Source organism: Aquila chrysaetos, chromosome 17 (genome assembly GCF_900496995.4).
Source record: "Aquila chrysaetos chrysaetos chromosome 17, bAquChr1.4, whole genome shotgun sequence".
NCBI lineage: Eukaryota > Metazoa > Chordata > Aves > Accipitriformes > Accipitridae > Aquila > Aquila chrysaetos.
The window spans coordinates 28,061,048-28,086,418 of NC_044020.1; the positions used below are offsets into that span (position 1 = coordinate 28,061,048).

The 25,371-nt window shown below is 39.6% G+C and overlaps 1 protein-coding gene across 1 annotated transcript in view; it reads left to right on the forward strand.

Moving 5' to 3' along the window:
• Positions 1-6,901: 6,901 nt before the first annotated feature.
• Positions 6,902-25,371, forward strand: part of SHISAL1 (shisa like 1) — a 196,622-nt gene continuing 178,152 nt past the window's right edge. The window contains exon 1 of the mRNA XM_030040852.2: positions 6,902-7,450. The gene's annotated coding sequence lies outside the window, so the exon portion shown is untranslated. The remainder of the gene's footprint in view (positions 7,451-25,371) is intronic.

Genomic DNA, 25,371 nt, shown 5'->3' on the forward strand with positions numbered 1-25,371 from the left:
TCTTCTCAGTGTCATGGATGTTCAGTGCGGAAAGCAAGTGCATTTTTAAATCAGATTTGTTGAGAGATGGCAAATGAACAATGATGGACTCGGCACTTGGACCTGTAGGTCCTGGGTCCTGCTCCTGTTAATCCTCCTGCAGTTTCTGTGGTGGAAGTGCCTCACTGGGTAAAGAGAAACCCTCCCCTCTTCTTCCAGAGGCAACATGCTTTGCTTCCCCTTCCTTCTCCTGAGAAGGCGGTGAGGTTGTCTGGAGTAAGTGTCCTAACTACGAGGCTGACAGATGCAGGAAGGAGCTGTCACCTCTGGTGCCTCAAGCTGTGTTTAAAAATGTGCTTGTTTTGTAGCTAGAATTGGATGGAAAGGGATAAGAGGAAAGAAAATGGAAAGCACTAGCTCGGCTGCCCCTGGGCACTTCAGTTGTACTGCTGATCAACCTGTAACACTTGGGGTTGCTAAAGAGGGAGTAGGGTGTCTTGAAGTGGGATTAATACTGTGCACTTCATCCATTAGCAGTCTCGTTTATTCAGATACCATGATTGAACAACCCTTAGGAATATTTATATGCTGCAGAAAATCTGCTTGCTTCAGGGGATGCTTGTAAATATAGGCTCTAATTTAACTTAATCACCTCCTGCTTTATGTACCTACGAAACCTCTTTGATTAAATAGCTAGAAATGACAGCTGGGATTGTATTTAATTTGAAAGTGACTCTTAAAAGAAAAGCCAGTTGTTTATATATAGAAAGTGAGAGTTTCAGTTTTATAGTTCTAACTTTTAATGAAAGCATCACAAATGATGCTGCATGGATGAAAACTTGTTTTTCCCCTTCCTATTGCATGGCATAAGAGAAAACCTGAAGTTACATTTGAAAGATTGTTTTCGTCTGAATTTTCATTGTGTGCATGGTTCTAGTCAGTGCAAAAATGTTTCCAAGGGGATGAGAGTACTCATCTGAAGTCTGCACATAGACCCTGCTACCCTTCTGAGCATACAAAGCCAAAACCAAACTTGGAAGTGTCCCCTTGAAATGTAATAGGAGATGAACCTTCCATTCTACATTTGCTTTAGACCAGAAAGGCCAGGTGTCCCACACTTTGCTATTTGCTTTTATTATGATAGCACCACGAAACTTTAAACAGAATTATGGAAGGTCTCATGGACAAGAGGGCAAGTGAAGGATGGATCAACTGAATTTTTGTTTGGAGGACCCTTCTCTAGTCTGAATTCCTAGGTAGCACAGGTGATAGAACTTTTTCTAAGGATCCCTGACTCTATCAAGCCTAGTAAAATTGTGTCTGTAGTAGAAAATATTGCTTAGAAAATCAGATCCAGCTTTAAGAGTTTTGAGTGGTAGAGTAAGCTTCCTGGTTTAGCTGTTCTCCTGGCTAGGTAGTGGCTAAATCTAGCTAGGTTCTTGTAATTAGAGCAAAGGAGGTTTGGTCTGGAGGATACAAGGACAGTTCACGTATGCAAATGCACATATAGCAGAGAAGCTAGGATGAGACTGATACAGTCTTGTTGCTGTGTTGGGAGTGGTGGAAGTGTAGGTCATGGTGATAAGTGGCAGGAACAAAATGATTCCCTAAGGATTAGGGAGAAGAAGAGTAGGGGCCATACGCTGTCACAGTTTGCCACCTGGCTTGCTATTCATTGTAAGTTGGTGTCTTGCAGGTAACAATGCAGAGGTGAGCTGTGAATGTACTCCTGTTAGCTGAGAGCTCAAGTTTACTTACATATACATGTGTATGATGTGACAGGGCTTCTCACTTAGAGAACACCTTTTAGTGGCTTGTGTCTATAGCTGAAATAGTCAGAGATTGTAGCTATTATAAATGTTTGCAAATAGAAGCAATATTTTCAGGAAGAGTATCCCTTATGAACTCAGGTTTGTACTTAAATTGAAAATATTGCCTAGGGATACATGCTCACTGATACCAGACCTGGGTTCTCTACACAGTGTGGAAGTATGCATTTGGTCTAGATCAGGGGTGTTATAGGAACCTGAATATTAACTGAATCTACATTTCTTGCAACACTTATGCCAGCCATATGCTGGCTACAAGTGAGCAGGCAACACTGGCTACAGCAAAACGTTTTGGGGGACAGATACAACAATTCAAAAACTTATGATCAGATTAGCCTTGGCAAGCTGAGTTTCTGTTGGTTTGCTTTAGCTGGTCCTGGCACTCTCGATTCAGGAATAGGTGCTGAAAATAGATTTATTGTCCTATGAAGCAGCAGCCTGAATACCTAATATAGAAAAACTTAGCTAAAAGCAGTAGTTGTCTCAAACCTTTTATAGCAAGGGAAAAGATCTTCCATGTTATATGTATGTTACATAAAGATCTATATGCATCTTCCTGTATGTATATAGATGGTATGATTTTCCTTGTATAGGGAAAACCTTGGCTTGGAGGTATAACTCACAACTATATTTCTTCAGTATTGCTGTTATTTCATTCCTCACAGTTACAAATATTAGAGGAAGAACTCAGTGATGAGGTAGACCCTTGCTGTGGTTTTTTAAAATCATACCCAGAAGTGCAACTTCCACTAACCTAGACATAAAACTGTATTCCTGATGAGGAAGGCAATTATAGTGTTTTATGATATAAATTTCAATTGTCAAGCAAAGTTTCAGTCACTAGATTTGAGCTATGTAGATACTTCTCAGAGATCTGCACTTAGAAGTGAATTTTTTATTTTTTTAACTCTGTTCCCAATATAAGTATTTCTCAACGGCCTTTTCTTTCTTCCTTTTGTTCATGTCATTTACTTCAAATGCCTTGGCCACATGTTAGCTGTGGAGTGGTTAGGCTGAAAATAGTCTACACATTTTTTTTCATCAGCTTTACAATAATTTTCAGTCTTGCCCTTTAACAATTCTAGCAGTGCTGGGATAAAATGAGGCTACCAGTTCTGTGATGCAGCTTGTAGGTGGGAGGAACCACTGAAACTAATGGGACCACTCACTGTAAGATTGAGGACCCTCCAGTTTCAGTTGGGAGCAGTTTCATTCATGTCTGTGTTCATTTACGTTGACCCTTTGCTTAGGCTTTGAGAGTGACAGCTTTTCCTCTTTCATGTTTAGCATCAGGCGATTTCATAAAATCTTCCCCCTGCTTTGCTCCCCCCCTTTCCCCTGCATATATATACACATTCATATTGCAGCCTAATGTACTGTCCTTATAGCATTGTCAAAAGGGTTTTTTGCATAATCCTTTAACAGGATTTTAAAGCAATACTTTGAATTGCTGTAGTGGCAGTTTAATGGCTTGAAAATGACAGGGGAAAGGATTTCGACACATGGTAGCATGTAGAAAATGAAACACTATACAAAAGTGACATGGCTAAAGGAATTCCTGTCTAGGCTCTAGAGTTATGAGGAAAGAAAATAAGAGTTGGAAGAATGGAGTACTTGCCATAGGTAGGGCAATGGCCTTAAACTTAAGCAATCTACAGTTAGCTGACTTTAAGCTTGGAAGCACTGTGAAACAGTATTTGCATCTGGCGGATATTGACAGTATCTTCAGTGGGCAGGCCCTGGCCTCTTCAGCGGGCATTTATACTGAAAAGGGCTCCAAGGTAAGTGGCAATGGGAAAAGTGACCTTTGGTCTAGGCTTATGTTAGTTTGCTATGTGGGATCTGTTATTGTAGTTTCCCATACACTGCAGTGCAAAGCAGCAGGTTCTCACAGGCAACCTGCAGGACCCATTGCAATGCACTTACCATAAGCATACACTGCAGTGGCAGTTTCCCTAATGTAGCCTCTGCCACAAAAAACTATTGAATCAGCCAACCATAAAGCTACCCTCCTTTAGCAGAGCTGTAGAGAAAAAGTGGTATTAAACTCCTCTACTCCCATTTATTTTTTACAGCAAAGTGTGTCTTGCTGGTGAGTCTTCCCTTTTTTAATTGGCTTTTATTTTGAATTTTATTTTTAACTGGGGTTATTCTGTCTTGTGTGAAAGACTTTGCATGTATCTTTGAACTTCATGAGGTTTCTGCTACTCCTCCAGCTTTTTGAGGTCCCTTTGAACAGCAGCCTATCCCCCACCGCATCAATCATGCACCCAGTTACACCTCATCTCTGAACTTGCTGAGGGTGCCTTTCATCCCAGTGTTTAGGACGTCAATGAAAATTAACTGCATCAATGCCAACATTGAACCCTGAGGAACACCAATAGTAACTAACTGCCTTCAAGTGTAACTTTGAACCTGCCAGTCCGGCCAGGTTTTATGCATCTTGTAGTCCATCTATCCCATCCAGTTTGGCTACAAGGTTGTTATGGGAGACAACATTGGAGACTTACTGAACTCAAGACCGCTTTTACTGCTCTTTCCTGGTTCAGAGCTAGTCATCTCGTCACAGGTTGTTCAGGTGTGATTTCCCCTTACTAAATCCATGTTGGCTGCTCCAAATCACTGGCTTATTCTTCAAGTGCCTGAAAATGTCTTCTAGGAGGACTTGTTCCAAAATCTTCCTGGTGAGTGAAATGAGACTGACTGGCCTGTAGTACCTTGGAGCCTCCTTCTTGCCTTATTTAAAGGAAGACATGGTATTTGTCTTTCTTCAGTCAATGGGAACATCCCCCAAATGCAATGGCTTTTCAAAAATCATAGAATGGTCTTGCAATGATGTTAGCCCATTTTAGATGCGTCGCTTCTGGTCCCATTGATCTGGGTATATCCAGTTGATTAAGTGGTCCCAAATTTGGCCCTTCTCTACTGTGGGTAGCACTCTTCATGAAATTCTGCCACTAGCCTTTGTGCATTGCATGTTTCACTGGTTTCAGCTTCAGTCTAACTTTGTCCTTCTCTGTCATTGCCTGCCCAGGCAATGCTTTGCTATGCCTCCCAGGTAGCCTGTCTCGGCTTCTAATTTCATATATTCTTTTGTACTTGAGTTACTCGGGAGTTCCCTGTTAAATCAAGCTGGCCTGCTAGCTTGTTTCCTCACTCTTTAGCGCACTGGAATAGACTGCTCCTGTGATTTGACAAGGTTGTCCTTGAAGATCAGCCAGCTCTCCTGGGCCCTTTTGCCTCCCAAGGCAATGCTTCACAGGGTCCCACCCACCTGTATAACCGAAAGTCCATTCTCCTGAAAGCCAGGGTCTTTGCTCCTTGCCTGCCTTACTCCCTTAGGGTCTTAAACTGCAAGTCATGATAACTGTAATAAAGGCTACCACTGCCTGAATGTCCCCAGCAAGTTCTTTAGTCGTGAGTGGAAGGTCCAGCAGACCGCCGCTTCTAGCTGCCTGTCCAGCATCTGCAGCATAAACTTTCCCAGACATGTCCCATAAATCTTCTGGACTGCTTGCATCTCACTATATTGCCCTTTCCATAAGCATTATGGAGTTAGAATTTCTCATGAGAATCAAGGCCTATGTTATGAGGCCTCTTCCTTCTGTTCAAAGGAGGTTTTGACTGGGCATCTGTAGGAGACCTCCACCGTGGCTATCCCTTTTGGCATACTCTCTAATTTTGGTCCATTAGCTCCCAGCCCCCTGCTACCCCTGTAGCAAAGCTCTATGCGTTGAGCATGTATGCTGAGCACAACCCCTTGTCTTCCCAGCCTGTTCTTCCTAAAGAGCCTGTGTCCACCCATTATGGGGCTCTGTGTGAGCTGTCCCATCTGTTTCATGTCATTCCATAACTCTGCAGGTTCACGCAGATCTGACTCATCCTCTTTATGTGCTGCATAGTCATATACAGGTACTTCGGGTGGCTCTGTGGTTACATCACTTTTGCAGGAAGAGTGAGAGCTTCCTTTGTTATACTGTTGGGTGGGTACCACCCCCGTGTCCTCAATTTCTTATTCCCTCTCTGATTTCTGGTCTTCATCCACCAGTAAACCTAGTTTAAAGCCTTCCTCACTGAGTTAGCAAATCTGTTGAAGATGCTCTTGTCCCACTTCATTAAGTAGATCTCGTCTCTCCCCAGCCAGCCTTGCTACCCAAAGAGCATCCCTTGGTTTTAGAAGCCAAAATCCTGCTGGTGTTCAGGGAGAGCAGCACCTGGCCCTTGTGCCCTTCCCTCTTGCCCTCAGAGCTGTAGAGTGCTGTAAAAAGACATTCTGGCCTTCAAGATGTTGGGCAATGAAGAATGCACTGTGTCCCTTGGTAAGGTAGTGCAATGTCTAACTTTCCTTACTGTAACTAAAATGAAAGAAAAACTATACCACATTTATATTCTGAATATATCCAGCTTCTTCCACTGGATCTCAGGAAAACTTTATCTGCTAAATTAAATACAGGAGAGATTCTGTAGTTAAAAGCTCAGATCAGACCTTCCGATGCAATGAAACGTTGGGTCTAGTCATCCTGAAAATACCAGAGTGAACTAGGAGTTACAATGTGAAGGTAGGATATAAATCTGTCATGCTCTAGAACTACCTGTTTAGGCTTTTCAAAGCAGGCATCTTTTTAACTGCCTCTTACATGTTTATGTGCATTATGTGCAGCCTTTCATAAAGCATGTTTAAAGTTTATGCTTAGAATGCTCCTTTGTTTTGTATGCTCAGGAGAAGCTCTTCTGTTTTCAGAATTCCTGATTGGATGGATCATAAAAATATCCATGAGCTGATGAGCTCTGACCCATTTCTTGTTTTAAAAAATAAGCACATCTCGTACTGATCAACACTGGTGTTTAAAATTGCATGTAGTTTCAGACAGCCCTTGGGTTGTTGAGTGATGTCATTGTGATGTACAGGCTCTCCCTTAGAGACATCACCTTCTGCTTGCTGTGCTCCATGGTGATATGCATGTTAGAGCTGCCTTTTCCATCTGTCTTAATGTTGTAAACCTGATACCCTTTCCTGCTGCCTATCTTTTCCCATCAGCAAGAGGGAGAAAGAAGCCTGCAACTCCCCCACACATCCACCTCCACCTCCACAAATTCACAACTGGGCTCAGAGCTGTGTGAAGGAAAAACTGACAGGCTGCAATTCTGAATTTTAAAATCTTCATAAACCTCTCCTGTAATTCCTGTGTAGAAAGGGGTCGTGTGCTAAATATAAACCTTTTCAGACAACCTAAGAAGAGAAACAGTCGGGGAGCTCATGGTTAGGAAAAGAAAAACCCTATGAACTGATACTGTGGTGGCAGATTACCAAATGCTTTCTATCAGTTCAACCTGCATTTAAGAGTTTAATCTGGTCTTGAGTTGGAGTGGTGCTTTAGGTGACTTGGAGACAGGTGGCTTTAGAGGACATCTGACATTTCACTTTTGGCAGGGTGAGGACGGACACAGACTTTATTTTGGACTGCGTTACGGAACTGGCATCCAAGGGAATCTGCTCTCGGATGAAGTGATGCTCATTCTGATCTGCAGTTCATCTGAATGTACGTGGAGCTTGGAATAAGTTGATCAGTAGGCAGCCACTTTGAAACCCATTATTATTTGTTTCTTAGACACACCAGTGCTGACAACTGACTTGCTAACAGGTAATGCTATTTATAGTCCTTCTTGTAGGTATAAAAATTTGCTTATTAATGTTGGTCTTAGTTAAGTTAGTAATATTGCTCATTCCTAAACACTTGGCAAGGTTTTAACTTTCAGTTCATCAGCAATTTTTTGTGTAATACTCTAGCTAATGCTCATTGCCAAAGAGAAGCCTTTTGACAGAATTTTGGAATTTGCATTAAAACAAAATAGGTTTTGAGTTGTTATTCTAGTGGCTTTTCTTGAAAGCTTTTATACATGCCAGAAAAACAAACTTGTAAGAGCTGTACAGAAAAGTTGCAGGTGTTAAATTAGAGATTTAATTTTTTTAATCCGACTAGCAAATTAATCTAGATTTCTCTGTCAGGAAGCCATCTGCATGGTCTCAAATGACAAAGATTTTTTTTTTTTTTCTGAAAAGACAGCAAGTGCCATTTCCCTAGGATTTCTACTGTAATGTATTTCTACTCCACATAATAATGGTACTATGTATATTTAAGGAACTACTGCTAGTTTAAGATGTACTCTTCAGAAGACAACTGAAACTATGATAGGGGAGGTGAGAAATTTGTGAGCTGAAAAAAAATAAGCTGTCAGAAGGTTAGAGTTTATAAAATAATATTATCCAGCATACCAAATGTGAGCTCCTAAAGAGCTTTAACTCCCAGAAGACCAGTATTATTTAGGTTGACAACAAAATGAATGCATAGACAAATGCAATTTTTACTTCCAGCCTTCACAGACCTGTACCGTGGTGTCAGCCAGGAAGGTGACTTCTTGCTCCCCCTCAGCATGCTGAAAAGGAGAATGGGCAAGCTGTGGGCGAGGGGAAATGGGACCCTCTGCCATGTCACCTTACAGTGTTTCACTGAAATCAGATCAGTGCTTTCCCAGTTTTGGAAGGGAGTTGTCTTTGCAGATGACAATCATATTCTGCGTGAACGGTGTAAACTGACACAATTATTCTAATAAACCTTTTTTGTCTTGGTTGATGGAAGATTCACTTAATGCTTCGAGAGCTTGCTCATCCTGTGGTATATGGACATATCCAAATATTAATTACTGTCTAAATGGATTCTTTGCCTAATCTGCATAAAGGATATTTAAGGGAAAAGCATTATTTTTTATTCCAATTTCCTTGTGAAAGAGCAGGTTACTTTATTAAAGTGCTTAGGGCATCCAGGATTATTTCTATGTCTAGGGTGCAAATGTGATATGCTTTTTCTCTGCTAAACTTCTCCCTAAATTGATGATGGCCAGAATCAATTGCAAGTAGGTTGTTCTAACTCAGGTTTGAACTACCTAGCTCTGAAGATGAATAAGAGAAAAATCATTATTCTGACAGCTATGTTACCAAGCCAGCTCACAGTATGGAATCATTACGCTTTCTGTACTTTGCAGAAAAGTTAAGGCACAGCCATTGTGAAAGTGTCTTTCGACTTTGGGCTCCAGCCAGTTCAAAATGCGGGGTGCATTAATCATGTGGCCCCTGTGGGGCTGTAAAGGATTAGCTAAATATGAAATCTGCATCCCATATTGCCTCCTGTGAACCTGTGTATTCCTCATGTTGGTATATTATGGTAGGGCATGAGCCAAGGTTGAAGTATGTTAGTGGTAGGAGTTAGCTTTCTCAGAAGGTAGAGAGTAGAAGAGAAGGGTAGCACAGTAGTGGAGATGAACTGAAAATCTCTAGCTTGCCCTAAACATCTTGGAGGTCTGCAAGGAGAACAATGTTGAACCTAGTCCGTCAAGTCCAATTGAACAACAACTTCGGAGTTGAAGTCACAGTTCAGCATCTCAGCTGTGAGGCTCTCCTTCCTCTTGGAAGGGCTTTGCTTTCCGTGTCTGTATATCTAGTACTTGCCCTCAGTAGCTAACACGCTTAAACAATTTAAAGCATGTTGAAATATTGCAGTAATGCTAGCAAAAACAAATTCCCTTCTCCGTGGCTTTCTGCCATATCAGCTGAGCAGACCGAATTGTGCCAGCTTCGAGGGTGGTGTTTCCTCCTGCTCGTCCTCTGAGTCAGCGGCAGACAGGACTGGCCAGGGCTGGGGTGTGCAGCTGCAGCGGGGAGGGATGAGCTTCCCCGGGTCTTACTGAGGAGTCCAAGAAAACAGGTTAGTAAGTCGTCTATTTAATGCTGCGATAAGTGTTTGGTTGATGACATGTAAATTAGCTCCATATGAATATTTATGATGATTGAGAAGATACTTTCCCTTTCTGCGTGGGCATTAGCCTGTCTTTTTCACATGTGGATGAAATAATCTGGTAATTCATCCTGAAAGAAAACCTGGTCTTGCACAACTCTAGCCATGTAGAAAATACTGTTCTTGAATCAGGATGCTATTGGGAATTGAATCTTTTCTTGTGCTTAATGATGGTCTGTTGTTTTCTTATCAATAAGTGATAATCCCATACTCCCCTTCTGCAGGTAGTGCAATCCAACACTTAAAACATTGAAGCCGCAAATGACCAAAGATAGCGCAGAGTGCAGGCAACTGGGTTAAAAAGAGTTGATCAAAGAATGCATGTGCAAAATTGAGGAGGGCAATAGAAGAATATCTAGTGTTTTCCAGTTAGCTGTAGGACTGGAAGCCGGACATGTCACTGCAGGCCTTGCAAGTGAGCAGTTTGGCAGCCAACTGTGTAAGGACTCCCTTAACCAGGGGTCAGACTGGGATAAGTGCTTTAGTGTGAGAGGACAGACCTTCCTAACCATAGGAAAAAGACTGGAGTATTCACCTGGTTTTAGTGAAATCTGCTTGATGGCCACTGGGGGTAAGGTTTTCTAATTGTTTTGTCCGTGTTTTCTATAACAATGCACTCATGGTTACAGAAATCTTTTAAAATCACAGTTGTGTATGTGACTGTAGTATACATGGGTGATTTCACTGCCACTTATCTCCATGAATTTTTCTATCACTACCTGATACTGTGCTGAGAGAGGATGTAAGAGTTACTGCTATGCATTTTTCATAGTTTCAGAAGCCTGATTTAAGAACCATGACACCATTATATTAGTAGCTGCCCAAATAACATACTAATAACCATTACAGTTACTGCAGGAGGGGATTACTTCACTGCAATGTAATGAAATGTAAAGCTGCAAGGAAGTATTTTAAAATTAGAGGAGGTGTGACACTTTCATGGTGATACAATAGATGTTTTTAGAATGAATTTATAGTTGTTCCATATATAGTGATTTTTTTTTTCTGCTATCATGCTGTTACCATTTTAAATTTAAATAAAAGCTTAAGAGCAAGTTAATAGTGCTGCTGCCATAATATATTTCTGGTTGCTTGCGTCTTCCTCAGTAGTCATCTAGATCATGAGCTGTTCTGAATTTCTGTTGCTTTACTAACTTTTACTGAGGTATCCATACATCACAGAGGACTAGTCTTTTCAGTCTAGTGTTTGATCTGTTGCTTTGTCTAGATTATAATCTGACTGAGATCCTATGAGCAAGGACACAGCAAAGATCCATATAGGCTTGTTCCATACAATGCTGGACCAGATGCTTTGGAAAAAAGTGCAGAAAAACAGCACTGTAGAATGTTAATAAACATTTCATACACTTACTGTTTTTCTGCAGTGAAACAGGACTAAAAACATATGCTGAGAGTTGCAGACTTCTATCAATGGAAAACAAGTTGGTCTAGATAATACTTGTTACTGTAACACATGGTTTTATCTAACATCTCTGCTCGTTAAACCTTAGGGTCACATTATCCTCACAGAGGAAAAGATGTCTTGCAGAGTTTTAAAGAACTTAATATCCAGAAGGAACAGCCCTTACAAAAAAAGATACAAGGAGCTAGTAAGCCTAAACAAAAGGTTTGTTGCGATCTTACTGATACTACAGTACTTTGTAGACAAGGAACTAAAGCATCTGAGGAGGAAGAACTAACATATTTTGAGTATATATTTACCCGTGCATTCTCTGTGTGTCAGGGTGCTTTTATAGAATTTAAGTAGATATGGAACTGGGTGGTGGAAGGCAGTTCAATGTTGTTTAATGTGTATTTCATGTAGGAAGTACATATTATGTGGAATTTCAGATCTGATTATCCATCAGAACAAAAGGGCTTGTTCTGTTCATGAACTGAAAAAGGCAGGGGAATCTGCGTAAGTCTCTTCCGAACTGTCCTTAACCTAAAAGTAGCAATCTCAACTAGATTTAAGTAGAATAGGAGACAATTAGAGTTGCTCGACAAGATTGGTCTTGGTAAGGTGCTATGCAACACAGGGGATTTGGTGTACATTCTCCAAGCTGACTTCTGTCTTTGTCCTATCTCCCTAAATTTAGACTCTGAAATACATACTTGGAAACAAATAAATATTAATGGTTGTTTTTCACAGTACTTGCATATGAAGGTCTCATTGATTTTGATGGTATTCAGTGTGACTCTGTACCAAAAGAGGCCATCTTTTAGGTACATGAGTACAGAATTTGAGTTATGCATATAATTGGTCTAAATTTTTAGTGGCTAAGGAAAAATGTTATGTGAAATGAACAGTAGATTTAGCAGGAGTACTTAGAAAATGTTGAATTCTCGACTACACAAAAAGTATTTTGAAGATTGCTAATGTATGTGAAAGCTTTGAGAAATCAATACAAGCTGATGAAGAACAGAAGTCTGCTTCAGATTTGTGCCCTTACAGGCTTAGTAGAAAGTAGACATCCTTCAGGAGCAAAGAAACTGCAGAGCCCACTTCCAATGTTTAGCTCTCTTCCACTGTGATTTCCTAAGAGCGACTGGAAATGAAAAGGAGTTTGGCTGCCTGGATCCACTGAGAAAGGAAGCTGAGAGACATACAGGGAGCTGAAAATGTTTCTAGCTTTCAGGTACCACCAGTATAAGACAAATAATGGATAGCAGGGGAACTAAATGTCATATATAAGGGAGGGAAGCAGATGGAAGATGCACATTTATGGGAAGTGACTGAATAGCAGTGTAGCATAGGCATGGAAAATGGTTAACAGAACAAATATATGAGAGATTAAATATAGAAAAGAGAAGAGATTAATGTACTGGAAACTAGCTGCAGATGTGATCTGCTCTGGACACTCTGTTCTCTGCTCTTGTATCATCCCCATGGTATCTAGGCACTTAACCGGCAGATGAGTCACTGTGTCTTTGTGCTGCAGCTTGTTTCTCCATTAAATAAAGGTAATTCTTTCCACTCTTGGAGTGATGCTGAAAAGGATTGATCTGTAAAGTGCTTTGAAGATATACTAACATTCACAGATCCTCTAAAGCCTAGGTTTTAATTATGGAGCTGCAGATAAATTTAATACATTTTTACAGCAACAAAAATGCCTAACTGCAGTAATTCTAGTCTATCATAAATTGGTTTTGATGTTTCTGATACCTAAGATGATGAAGAGGCTGGTTAAATTGGTTAGGACAGCATAATACCATTGACTTCACTTACACTTACTTAACAGTGGGAGTCAAAAAAATTGCTGGTTGGGAATCATCTTGTTTTGTTTCCAGGGTAGCTTTCTGTATGTTTCAAGGATAACCTATTTCTTTAGCTGATACATGTTAAACTTCGACCTTAACTTTGCTGTGTGTTGCAAAGAGTGAAGTAAAATGACTCTAAGTGAAATATGAATTCATGACATGCAGCCACAATACAGCTCCTCTCTTAACATGTTGTATGATGGAGTAATGGGAATAGAACTTTACAGTTTCATCCAGTATATTTTTGCAGAGCTCACACACCAACTTCAAATGTTATGTACCTATGACTTCATGGTCAGTAGCTTTGTGACCAAGTGGTCATTACAATCTCATCAAACCTGTTCTTTCCATGTCAGTCTACAAAGCCTACGTCATTCATTGTCTTAAGCTCTACTTTCCTTGGAAGTAACCATCAAAACCATTTTGGTCAGCTCTAAGCAAAGCAGCAACTGTTCTCCTAATGGTCCCGTAACCATTATAACAAAAATTGTTTCCTAGATGTGTTCAGCAAGGAAGGGAACCTACCGGCTGTAAATAACTAAGGACTTTCAGACAATTTGAGCTGATTTAAATTCCAAATTACTTTGTAATCTGAAAGTTGACACTATCTGACCACTTGCAAATGTAGTCATTCAGCATAAAATCAGAGCCTCAGGAGAGCTTGGTAAGAGTTACTTGAAGATGTGCCATGAGAACTATTATATGTATTTGTTATTTGCAGCACACAAGTGGTGGTTATACCTCTTAAGAGGTGCACTAATTAATAGAAACTTTAAAGTTGGTAATAATTAGTGCTATTAATGATTAAATGTGTCCAGTGGAAAAGTGTGATGGAATAGGTATGGTCTCACCACTTAAAAGGAGATAAGCAGTCTTTGCTGTACTTGACATTTAGTGGACCTCATTACTATGTACTGGGCCTGATTTATACTAGCAAAGTACTGAAGAATGACTTGAAATGAAAGTTGGTTTACAGCATGTTTTAAATCCTTTCTGTTGTGTTATAACACTGTAAATGGGCCTTCATAAAACACCGTCCAGGCAAGTAATTTTTCAGAGGTCCAAATGATATTACCTCCTACTGGAAAGAAAGTTGCACAGCTGGAGTTTGTCAGAAAATATTTCTCCACAGCACTTGGTCCATGGTTGTATCAGATCTCATAGTGATTAATCTCAGCTTTATTGGCACTTTGATGCTCTCATTGGGGCAGAAGATGGGGGTGCCAGTGAAAAATCCACTAAATCCAGAGCAATTCTGATAACTATGATTTTTTATTAACCTCACTGATACTTGTTTTTAACCTGGACAAGGTGACTATACTGAAAGTTTATTCTGGTAAAGCAAAAGATGGTCTTTTAATAAAGTTGGAGTCTATCAAAAAGTGAATCACTAAGGTTTTCTTAAACTATCTTTAACATATCTATAGCTGGCCTTGTATACCTGGTTTCCATTCAAAACAAATGCAACATCAAAGCAACTGAATGGGACTGCATGGAAGAACTCTTCCCTTCTTAAGAAAGCTATTGCACTGTGTTTCTCTTTGACTTTTAGAGACTGTGTGAAAGCACGGTGACTGCAAATGAAGCTGTCTGAAGGTTATGACCTTTGTAGTATAAAGGCACTCTCTTCCTAGTCTTGCTTCCCTTTCTGCTTGGAAGTCTCCTGAGTCGTATATTTACCAGTTTCTCCTTTCCCAGATAGCATGACATACAATTCTTAATTCTTTCAATTGAAATTGAATTAGAACTTTTAAATTCTTTCTTGGTGTTGTCCCATGTTGCAATTGCTTATAAGAAATAGCAGCAATATGATGGTGCTGATAGTGTCATTTCTAATATATTGCTGCCTTTTATCAGAGACCAAGTGACAGTAATAAAAACAAATGCCAGATTTAGGCACAGAGCACTTAGTTCAAATTGCTTTGCACCCTTGTCCCTCTTGCTGCTCACATGAGGAATTTCCTGGGTTGCCAGCATTGCCAGGTTCTGCTCCTGATCGTTTCTCCTTTCTGGATGGGAAGGAAGCAGCCAGGGGTGATGGTCCGCATGGACTCCACATGCTCCAAGGTAGGGCTGAAGTCTGTGCACAAAACTTGTGACTATTAGCATCGAGTTAGAAATGAAGGGCGGGGGGGGGGGCAGTATGTGTGAAACTCCTTTTTCCTTCCCCTTGCCTGAAAAAGGGCCTTTAAGCTGGAAGGGCAGCCTCAGCTGCATGAAGTTGCTACAGTACCTCAAAGAGAAGATATGTCTCTTCTAACTTCTCTGATCTCCCCTGTACTTTTGTTTGGTTACTAGGTCTAAAAGTCAGGAACAGCCTTATATCTCTACACTTGTTAGAGGAAAGTATTATATGATAAGTATATTTAATTTTACTGGTTCCCTCTGAAGTGAGGGAAGGATAAGGAATTTCTTTTTTGATGCCTACAGAGAAGCTGTAAAAAACCCAAACAAACCTAAACCAAAATGCAAACCAAACACAAAACAAAAAACATAGACACAGCTTACCTGTTAGGATGTGACACTCCTAAAACACTGAAAGCAAGTTCAGATATCCAAACACTGGAGTGGATTATTAGGCAGCTGCTGCTAAAATATCTTGATTTTAATGCTAATGTAAAAATGCCTTATATGTTAAAAGAACTGTCTATCTTTCTGGACCTAGTGCTAAGTCTTCTAAGGTTCCTTAAAACTCCTACTAGATACTTAGACCTGTAGATCCTTAAAAGGCGGTCTGAACATTAATTCTAAAGTGATTTATTTCAAATTACTGCTTCTCACTTTAGTATAGTGTTGCTAGTTTAGAGCCTTTCTGATACTGCCTTTCTTTTAAGATTTCTTGTTAGATTAAATCATAAACCCACCATAATTCCAGCATGCAAATTACTTTTAAAGCAAAAGGACTAGTCTGTTTCAGCATTCAGACTTTGAGGCAGATAAAGCTCCTTCCACTAATTTCAAGTGACAGTAGTTCAGACCTGGCCCGCAGAGGTATGATCAGGTACCAAAAGCTTTTGATATCTCTTAACAGCATGAGAATAGACATCATACAGCCAGCTGTCTCAGAATAATTCAGTTCTCTGCTGTTGGAAGTTTTTCCTGTTGCTTGGACTGACTTGTTTGCATTTAGTCTGTGCAATGTTCCACAAACCCATTGCTATGGGAAATAGTACTATTGCTCAGGTGTCTTTCAAAATGCTATTCCTTTTAACCTTGTAATTTCTAGTATTCTCACTTTCTACAGAAAACTTAAGTTTGGGGAATTTTGCAAGTCATGAGAATCTACTCTTTTGTAACTATGGAGTCACTGAAGCCAATTCTGTTTATAACAAGTTAACAAGCTTAGCTCTGAGGAGACATTCAATGTCCTGTTATCCCTGCTCTAATTAGGGCATTTCTAAAGCAAAATCACATCTGCTTTCATGATAAGCCCTTTGCAAAGCTAGGACTTCCCTTCTACATCTTCTCTTGTACAGAGATGTTTTCCATCTACAGAGATGTCTCCATGTTTTCCAAAAAAACATAATGTTTGGATCCCTGCATTCATTTAGCTCTGAAACTTAGTCTCAGCACTGGGTTATTTTGCCTTTTATTATGTTTACTCAAGGTAAACGGAACTTGCACTTTCACTCTAATTCTATCAGGGTGGGGAGGGGAAAAACCACTAAGAGCCTTGATGTGGTCTTTAGTGTATGTTGCTCTCATCTGTGACCTTTTTCATATATTCATAAATTTCTTCCTTTTGCTTTCTGTGTGTATGTGCATGCAATAGCTCTAAAATATTAAATCAGATCTCAAATGGCACGTTATCAATTTAGGGAAGAAAGAATCTTGGCCATTAATATAGAAAGTGAATCCTTTTATGTTGCATAACAGATAAGTTATAATAGGCAGGCTGTATCTGAGGATACATGATACAAACATGGCACTGAGCTTTTTGCTGTTTATCTTTTAGCTGTCTATTAGAATTACTCTTTCATCAAACAAATGAGGCTTTTATGGATATTAGCAGGAGATGTGCATCTGTTATAAGCCATGTACAGTCACTGAATTTATGTATTGAATAAGATACTTATATGTTTTTATTACCTAAATATACTGTGTCCTTTATGTACACATATGGTAACAGATCATTTTGGTCCTGGTGTTGTAGACTACATATAAATTACTTCAGTAGTGTAGACTGGCTCACTTAAGCAGGACCATTCTTCAGAAATTAAATAAGTATAGTGATGCTGGGTGTTTCTCTGAATTACATTTTCTCATACTGCAGAATATGGATCAAAGCTGTTCAAATACTGATAGACAGTCTAGAACAATGGTCTGAATTTGTTAAAAGGTAACTTTTTCAATCTGATTTTGTTTAAATGAATCATCTTTCATCTATTCTCCATTGCTACTTGACTATTATACAGCAATCATATTTGTAATGAAAGCCATTTGAGTCCATATGTTAAAAATCAAAGCAGTTGGACTATTTAATTTCAAAGCCATTTAATTCCAGAATTTGAGAAAGTGAATTCATACCATAAAAAAATCCCTTCGCCCTGCCCACTAATGCAAAGTTTTTCACCAGTTCATTAAATATTGTATAGCACCCTACCTGATTTTTCTGCAATCTTTTAGTGTACATAGCTCCACTGAAACTTAGCAAACTCAATTTTTAATTAAATACATTTTTTCAAAAAGTAAAACCATAAGCCGTAAAAAAACCCCTACCTTTTGAAATATAGTCTAAAGCCTGTATTGAAGTGTCAGTGGCATAGTGCCCCACCCCTAGGAAGTTGTTCCTTTTTGTATTATGATGTTGGACACACAAGGATAACAAGAACAAGTGTGTTTCTTAATGCTTAGCACAAAATTCATCTTGCATCATCTATTTGCAGGAGTATCTTTCCCATATGAAATACCCATCTGTGAACATTTTTGGACACAATACTTGGCATATTTGTTGCTCCCTGAAACATCTCTCCCTTCCTTTCTATGACTTATTTCTTGATAAAGTGGCTGAATTACTTGCCTTGCTACTAACTGAGGCTTAAGGAATGGAGTATGTTGCATTTAATGGAGGGAAGATTTAGGATTGTAAATAACTGCTAATAAAATGCTTTGATGGCAAATAGGAGTTGAATATATTCTACACAGTTTGTTCAAACAGTTGTGTTGTATGAGGCTTACATTGCAAACAGCAGTACTTGCGTCCACATGCATTCTGTATCATCAATAGCTTGCCTGAAAAGTGATTTAAAGGATTTATAACCTACAAATTTGCCAGTTGTTTGTTATACTTAAGGAAATATCTCACTTTCTATTATTGGGTCATTTCTTCAGTGTGTAATTGCTATATGTAAGTATTCTAAATCCTCTCTCTATTAACTTGGAGAAAAAATTGAATGAAAGTAGTTAGATGATGGCCAGCATGTTGATAAGAGATGCGAAGCCCTGCTACATCAGTAAATAAAGGAGGTAGATTTTCTTCGACTTTTCCTTTTGCTCTTACTACAGTGTGGCATCTCTGAGTATATACATAAGGAAAAAGAGTATTGTGCATATGGAGGGTACCTACTGGGATTGCATTATAAGTGCTTTCTATTTGGGCCTGGATTTTCACTCTAAACTCACACAGTGTTTAGCGCGGGGGCTGTGTGTGGCACAGTAGATTTAAGAACAATCCCTATAGTTTTTACTTAAAGTAGGAATTTACATACTGAAAGAAATGCTTTGCAACCTCAGCCCAAACACCGAATGGGCCAAGAAGAATGAAAAACAACTTTTCTCCTAGGGGTAATGGCCAGATGTTAGTGGAAGAACACAACTTCAACATGACACAGGGAAGCCTATTACCAGCAAGGCAAGGTAATAAAGGCACCTTCAAACTGCTGTGTTCTCCAGCTGGCAACAGGTTAGAAATGCCTATCCCCAAGTGGAATACAGTTATCTAACTGATATTTGCCAGTAATGAACTTCCACAGAAAAAGTAGATAGGAAGACACCAGTGAATGTCCAGGTATACCACTGCCCTCACTAGAGTGAATTGTTGCCACATTTTAATTTGACTCATTAAAGTTGATAAACATTCCAATACCTCTATGATTATTTACAGTCTAATTGTTTCCTGAAAAAAATAAATCGGAAGTTTCTTCCCATTTGACTGACTGATAGCATGCTTTTGAGAGCAAGTTGAAGGGTTTTTTTAGCTGGGAAGAGACCTCTCAGCATAATGCATTTAAGATTTTTCTGTTGCTTCCAGTGCAACAGCAGCACTTTTCACCCATTGCTTTAATACATTTGCACAGAGTAACACTGTTCACATTTCAATTCTTAGGAGTTTTGCTTCTCTACCCCTTATTTATCTGGCCTAACACCGTGCTTTCAGAAAGCTGGCCCTTCATATTCTCCTCAAAAACAATTTTGCCATAATAGCTAACTCTTTTTACTAGTAATATTTAACTTGTTTTACCTGACTGGGAGGTCCAATGTGGAACAGTGTTGTGGTAAAAAAAGGATGAAAAGTTCAGTAGTTAATTCATGAAGCTCTTGAATAATTCATTGCAGATAAGCCCTTTAAACTCCCGTTTAAGTTGTTAATAACAATGAGTAGTTCATTCCCAAGACCTCTGTTACTTGCGTCCTATATAAAGTACAAGTAGGAACAGCTTGGTAAGGCGTCATGTTTCATCTGTAAAATAATTTCACCTATTGCAAAATGACTTTTTTCTTATCTTTTATTCTTTTCTCACACATTTTAGAAAGTACTAGCTCTAAGAATTTCTTCTGCTTTCACCATCCTACATGGCTATGTAACTGAAAAAAAGGCATTTAACTGAAGGATATTCACAATATTTAATTGGAAGAAGCAGTAGTATATTAAATGTCTTCCCCACGCTCTTGCTGTTTTCCTTAAATAAGCTCTTCTAAAATAGTATGAGCATAAATGTCCTACTCTGGGAAATACAGGATTTTTTTCCTGCAGAGATCAGAAATAAGCACCTAGTGTATTTCTTATGTAAAATTCTTGTTCAATTAAAGACATCCCCTGCTAAAGCAATGAGGAGTACAATATGGCCCTCAAGTACAGAATGCTCCAGGGGTTCAAGCAAATTCATGGTCCCTCCTCCCAGGTACTGCTTCCAACTCTTGAGTAAGGAATAAATGGAAAATTACATTTGTACATCCCAGGAGTTCCTGATGGAGGGAAGTGGTCCTTCAACATGCTCAGTAGAGGTGGTGGGACAGATGAAGCTTCAGTGAGATAGAACTGGGTGGAGAGTTTTAGCAGATAATAAGATTGTTGAAAATTATTCATCCTGAAATGTGTTACAAACTTTTAACAGTACTCTCCAAAATATCAGGGTGAGATGTCCAGGGTGATAGTCACAGAAATGCTGGAGGAAGAAAAGTATTCATCCATATCTCTGCATCATAGCCTAGAGCTTATGTGTTTTTCTAAGCTCTGTTAGACTCCTTCTGCTTAAAGAACTTGTATTATCATTTTCCCAGGACGGAGTGCCCTAATAACCAATAAATCTTATCTTTAAAGTTAAAGCTCTTGCTGATCTTGTAACTTGATAGTCACAGAATAATTCAGGGTGAAAGGAACCTCACAAGGTCTTTAGTCCAAACTTCTGCTCAAAACAAGGTCAGCTCTGAGGTCAGAACTGTTTGGGGCTTTATCCAGTCAGATCTCGAAAGTCTCCAAGAACAGAGACTACATGCTCAAAATTTTGTATAAATAATTACACTTATTTGGGCAGGGACTGAAATCTGGGTGACTCACCCACAGGTGAGTGCCTTAATTCTTTGGCTAGAAAGTTATCCTGATGCTCTAAGGATAATACTTATAGGTATTTGCCATATAAAGTTAAATAGTTCTGAAAACAGGGCATAAGTTAGAGCACTCCTCTGCAGGAGAGACGTAAATACAGATCCTGGTCCTGAAATGAGCAGGCAGTCCTAAATAACAAGGGAGTGCGAGGCGGAGGGGTGCATCCTCCAGCATTTTTAGGGTGTTTTTTAAACAACTGCTACCATCTCCTCTGCTCTTAAAAGTACTGACAGGTATCAGTCTAAATGGAACACTACATTGCATGAAAACACTTCTCCATAGCGGCCCAGGAAGAAATAAAGGATTTCAGCACTGCTGCAAAATGAATCTCAGACAAACGTGGATTGTATTTGGCAGGCTGCAAATAAACAATAGTAGGCAGGGGAAGCGAGGCTAGGGCTGTAGTGTTTTGCAAAGGTAAATTACCCTTGGGAGATGTCTGCCTGCTCGAGGGCAGGAACAGAGGTATGTAAGTGGTAGAGGTACACAGATGTAGTAGACGGACTCATTGCTAGTGGACTCATACTATAAATTAATTCAGAATAATGGCTAAATAGTTGACTCGTGCTTGCACTCTTCACAAAGAAGGTTATCCTGTTCAGTGAACGGCCAACTATAACCATGAGTCCAGCTACTGGGACCTGCTGCTGCCACTTCACCTACTGCTTGTGTCTGTGCGCTCAGGACATTGCTCTCACTCTTTGAAATGTGCTATATGATTAACTAAGGGTTTACAGTGTAAATCCAGCATGTTTACTAAGGAAAGAAGAAGGTTATGTATATGAACTTTGTCACACAGTTCTTTAGCTTTACATTATCAGAGGAGGTTTATTTGATTTGATTTCTGCTTTAAGTGGGTTTCCATGAGAAGCAAACATTGTTTCCGGAATCATTTAACGTCCTGCAGGGCTATATTTCGTAATCTCTTGCCCCTCACATACCCCTATGACATTTAAAAGGCTAAAGATTTCTCTTTAATAGTTAATGCCATTACAGTTTGAATTTTCTAGTGATAAAATTAAACTCCTTGCTGTCAAAAACCCTTGTGACAAATCATTGCTCTCAGCTCACAGCTGAGGGTTGTTGTGATCATTTGTGTTTGCATATGCCAGCTACCATTCTTTATGTTCTTAAACATTTTTCTCAGAGTAAGCAAGATATAGGAATGGTTGAACCCAGTCCGATTAATTTAATCTAGTTTAATATTCCCCCTCTCTGCTGTTGGAGAGAGTAAGGATGAATTGAATCCTGCTTGCTAGTGGCTTACTGGTTTGAGCTGGTACAGATGATGAAATTGCTCAGTCAGAGACTGCGAGTTCGGAGTCCAAAACTGTGATTTGTTTCTGACGCAGACTAGCTCTAACACGGTTTGTTGCTCTAGACGAACCGTCAGATGCTTTCCTCCTACCTGCCGTAGGTGCCCGTGCAATTGTGGAACATCTCTCTACATATAGTGGCCTATTTGGCTCATACAGTCTTTGTGCCTGAGACCACGTTGGGTTGAAATATTAGCCCTGTCATCCAGCCCTTGGGTCCAGTCTAGCTGGTTCTGTAGGAAAGCCGAGAGCCAGGTTAGCTGCGTGTGTGAAGGCTCAGCCTGCCATCAAGTGACACCCACGTAATTGTTTTGAATCCTCTCATCCGTGGTGGTCTGCACTGAGCTCGAGGAGGTAGTTCTGGGAGAAGACGCTGTGCTTGGCTTGGGTGAGTGTCCTCCAGCAGATGCCTTTCCCTGCCCAAGGGTACATTACTTCTCTCATTTTTCAGTAGTGATGCGGGATGTCCCCAAATGAGGAAGGGGCTCTGCTGTATTTTGCAAAGGTTATGTGGCAAAGGTTGTGTTCCCTACTCAGGGCCACGTACGCATCGTCTATGGGCAGGTATGATTCTATACGTGTGCACTGTAGAGAACAGAGGGAAGGGAAGTTATAAGGGAATTGGCTAGGTGCTGCCAGACTGCTTGGCTTTATTATATACTTGGGTAGTGTCATCAGTACATTAGAGGTGACTTAATGTGTCGTCTTTGCTTCTGTGTTTTACCCTTGCATGATAGCCATTACAAATCATCACAATTTATGGCCACCTACCAGAAAACAAGTTTGACTGGAGCTTGCCATAAAATAGTGTGGGCAATGGCAGATGACAGATGAAGCAGAATGAATGGTTTGGTTATTCATAAGCTAAATGACCCCTGAAAGACAGCAGTAAAAAGCAGTAGAAGATATTCTAAAATAACATGAGGCTTTAGGCAATGTGACTTACCATAACCGGCAGTCAGAACGTGCTGGTTTATGTGCTCCTTGGTGCATTTTGGCATGGGGCTGGGAGGCATTGCCCCGCAGAGACCTGTTCGCCACTGTTTGAGGACAGAGTATTTTGTGATCTCATCTCAGAGGAGAGAATAAGTGAAGAATTTCTCCTCTCCACTGTCCAGCAGCTCACCTGTGTCACAAGTTAACTGGGGGGGAAGGACCTAGCACCACTCAGACTTTCCACCCTGCCTGTTTTTCTCAAGTGTCTCTCCTTGGATCTCCCTGGCACACCAACTCCCCATAATACTCCAAATAACTCTCAGCTGGATGAGAAAGAAACAGCCTTGCGCAGCCAAGCTGAGGCTAGTCCTTGTCTACCTTTTAATCCCTGAGCTGGATGCTTCACTGTCTTCAGAGCAGCAGAAAGTACAGAAAAGAACACTCCTGTAATGCTTCCTGAGAAATAATATGCTAAGTATTGGGAATGGCTTCACTTGCAACAGTAGAAAACTGATATTTCAATGTAACTTGAATGAAATGAGTAATATGTGGCTTGTTCTTCTCTAGGTGGCTTGTGTGTTTCCATCCTAATGTTGAGTCTTTAAAATGAGTGTTTAGTTGTGCACTGTGTTGCTTTCATGTTTTTTCTTTGTTCGGAAGAGCCATCTGCGTTTCACTCACTAGGTTTGAAGGAGTACTATTTTTGTACAGTGTTTTGTAAAGAGCTGTACAAATGCCATAGAGAAAGATGTCCCAGTTTTAAGGAACCTTTATAACTTTAAAGAGAGCTACCTAATAACTTTTATGCCAAGTCATTGTTGTAACCTTCATTTATTAGCAAGTCTCAGAAATAGATGCTATGTGCTCATACATCAAATTGAAGTTACTTTGTTTCCCATGATCTTTGTCCTTACACTTTTGGTTTTTGTAGGTCTCTGGCTGTTAAGGTTTTACAGAAAGGCTGAAAAATGTGAATCAAATGTAACCAGTTCAGATAGTTAACGGAGGATGCTAAGAGAGTATTTCCCAGGGAATGTGAACTTCTTATTCACCTATGAAAACTGCAGCTAAAACTGACAAAACTGCCAAAAATAAACATTAATTGTTCTAAGATTCATCTGCATGGAAAGTTTCTAAGCTTTAAGCTTTTAAGACAATTCCAAAATAAATAATTGTATGGGTATTATGTGAACACACTCTTTCCAATAAAAAACTGGTATGAAGCAGGGGATGGGGGTCAATGGGCTCACCTTATTTTTCATTTAAAGGTAACATAGGCATCCATATCAGAATATACATATTCAAAATTTAATCTGCTATTAAGGGAAAGTGGTCTGTAGGTCTCTAACTATACCTGTAGCATTATTTAAAACTCTAGGCAAAAAAAAAAAAAGACATAGGGAAGATGGCAATTTGGTATCCCAGCTTGCTGGCATCTGTAAGAATTCTCTTTTTGCTCTTCAGCAAGAAAGGGGCAAGGAAAACAGTTTACAGGTGTATCCAGGTCTCTTCTAGGAGCAAATCAAAGAACATATTTCAGCATGTTTTGAACACCTGTGTCCATACTTACTAGCAGTATCTTACTCTCTCAAATCCCATAGATGGGCCTGTTTTTGTAAGTAACAGTATCTGAGAAATCTTCCCCACTAAACTCTCAGCAAAATGGCTCTAGCTTGTAAATAATGAATAGTCATTTGTCCAGCTTTCCTGGAAACATTTTTTCCGTGTAAGTACTCTAGTAGTGTTTGTGAAAATGAGAAAATACAGCATGACTTGGGAATCAGCCATTCATCTACATTTTCCAATGGAGAATGAGATTGTGGTCTCAGTTATGCTGGTGTAAGTCAAGTGTAAGTAATGAAGTTTGCTTTCCCATGTATTAGCATGAAGCTTGGATTTTAACTTTTCCTGCTCTATCAATACAGATATTTATAGGGAAATCAGTTTCCTTTCTTCAGAACAAACTTAATGTTAGGTATGTTTTCACGTTCTTACTCTTCTTCTACCTTATGTCGCATGTAAAACAGTGTCTTTTTTATTAAAAGCAGTGGGAAAAAACAAGATGGGGGGGGTTAATACCTATTCATGAAACATCTCTGGGGTCTTGTAACTGAAAGAGGAAATCTTACTTTTCCAGTGAAATTACCTTAGCTGAAACTATGTTGATCATTTTTCTGTAAAATGATTTTAGAATTTATAAATAAGATCAAGTACAGAAGAAATACTCAGTCTTCACTATTTGTCTCTGTTCATAGACATTTTAACTGTACAAACACATGCTATAAAATGCAATATTCATTTAATTCAACACAGTTATGTGTGGATAAAATTTAAATATGGCTCTTGTCCTTTTAATTTAAATTCATTGGTAGGAA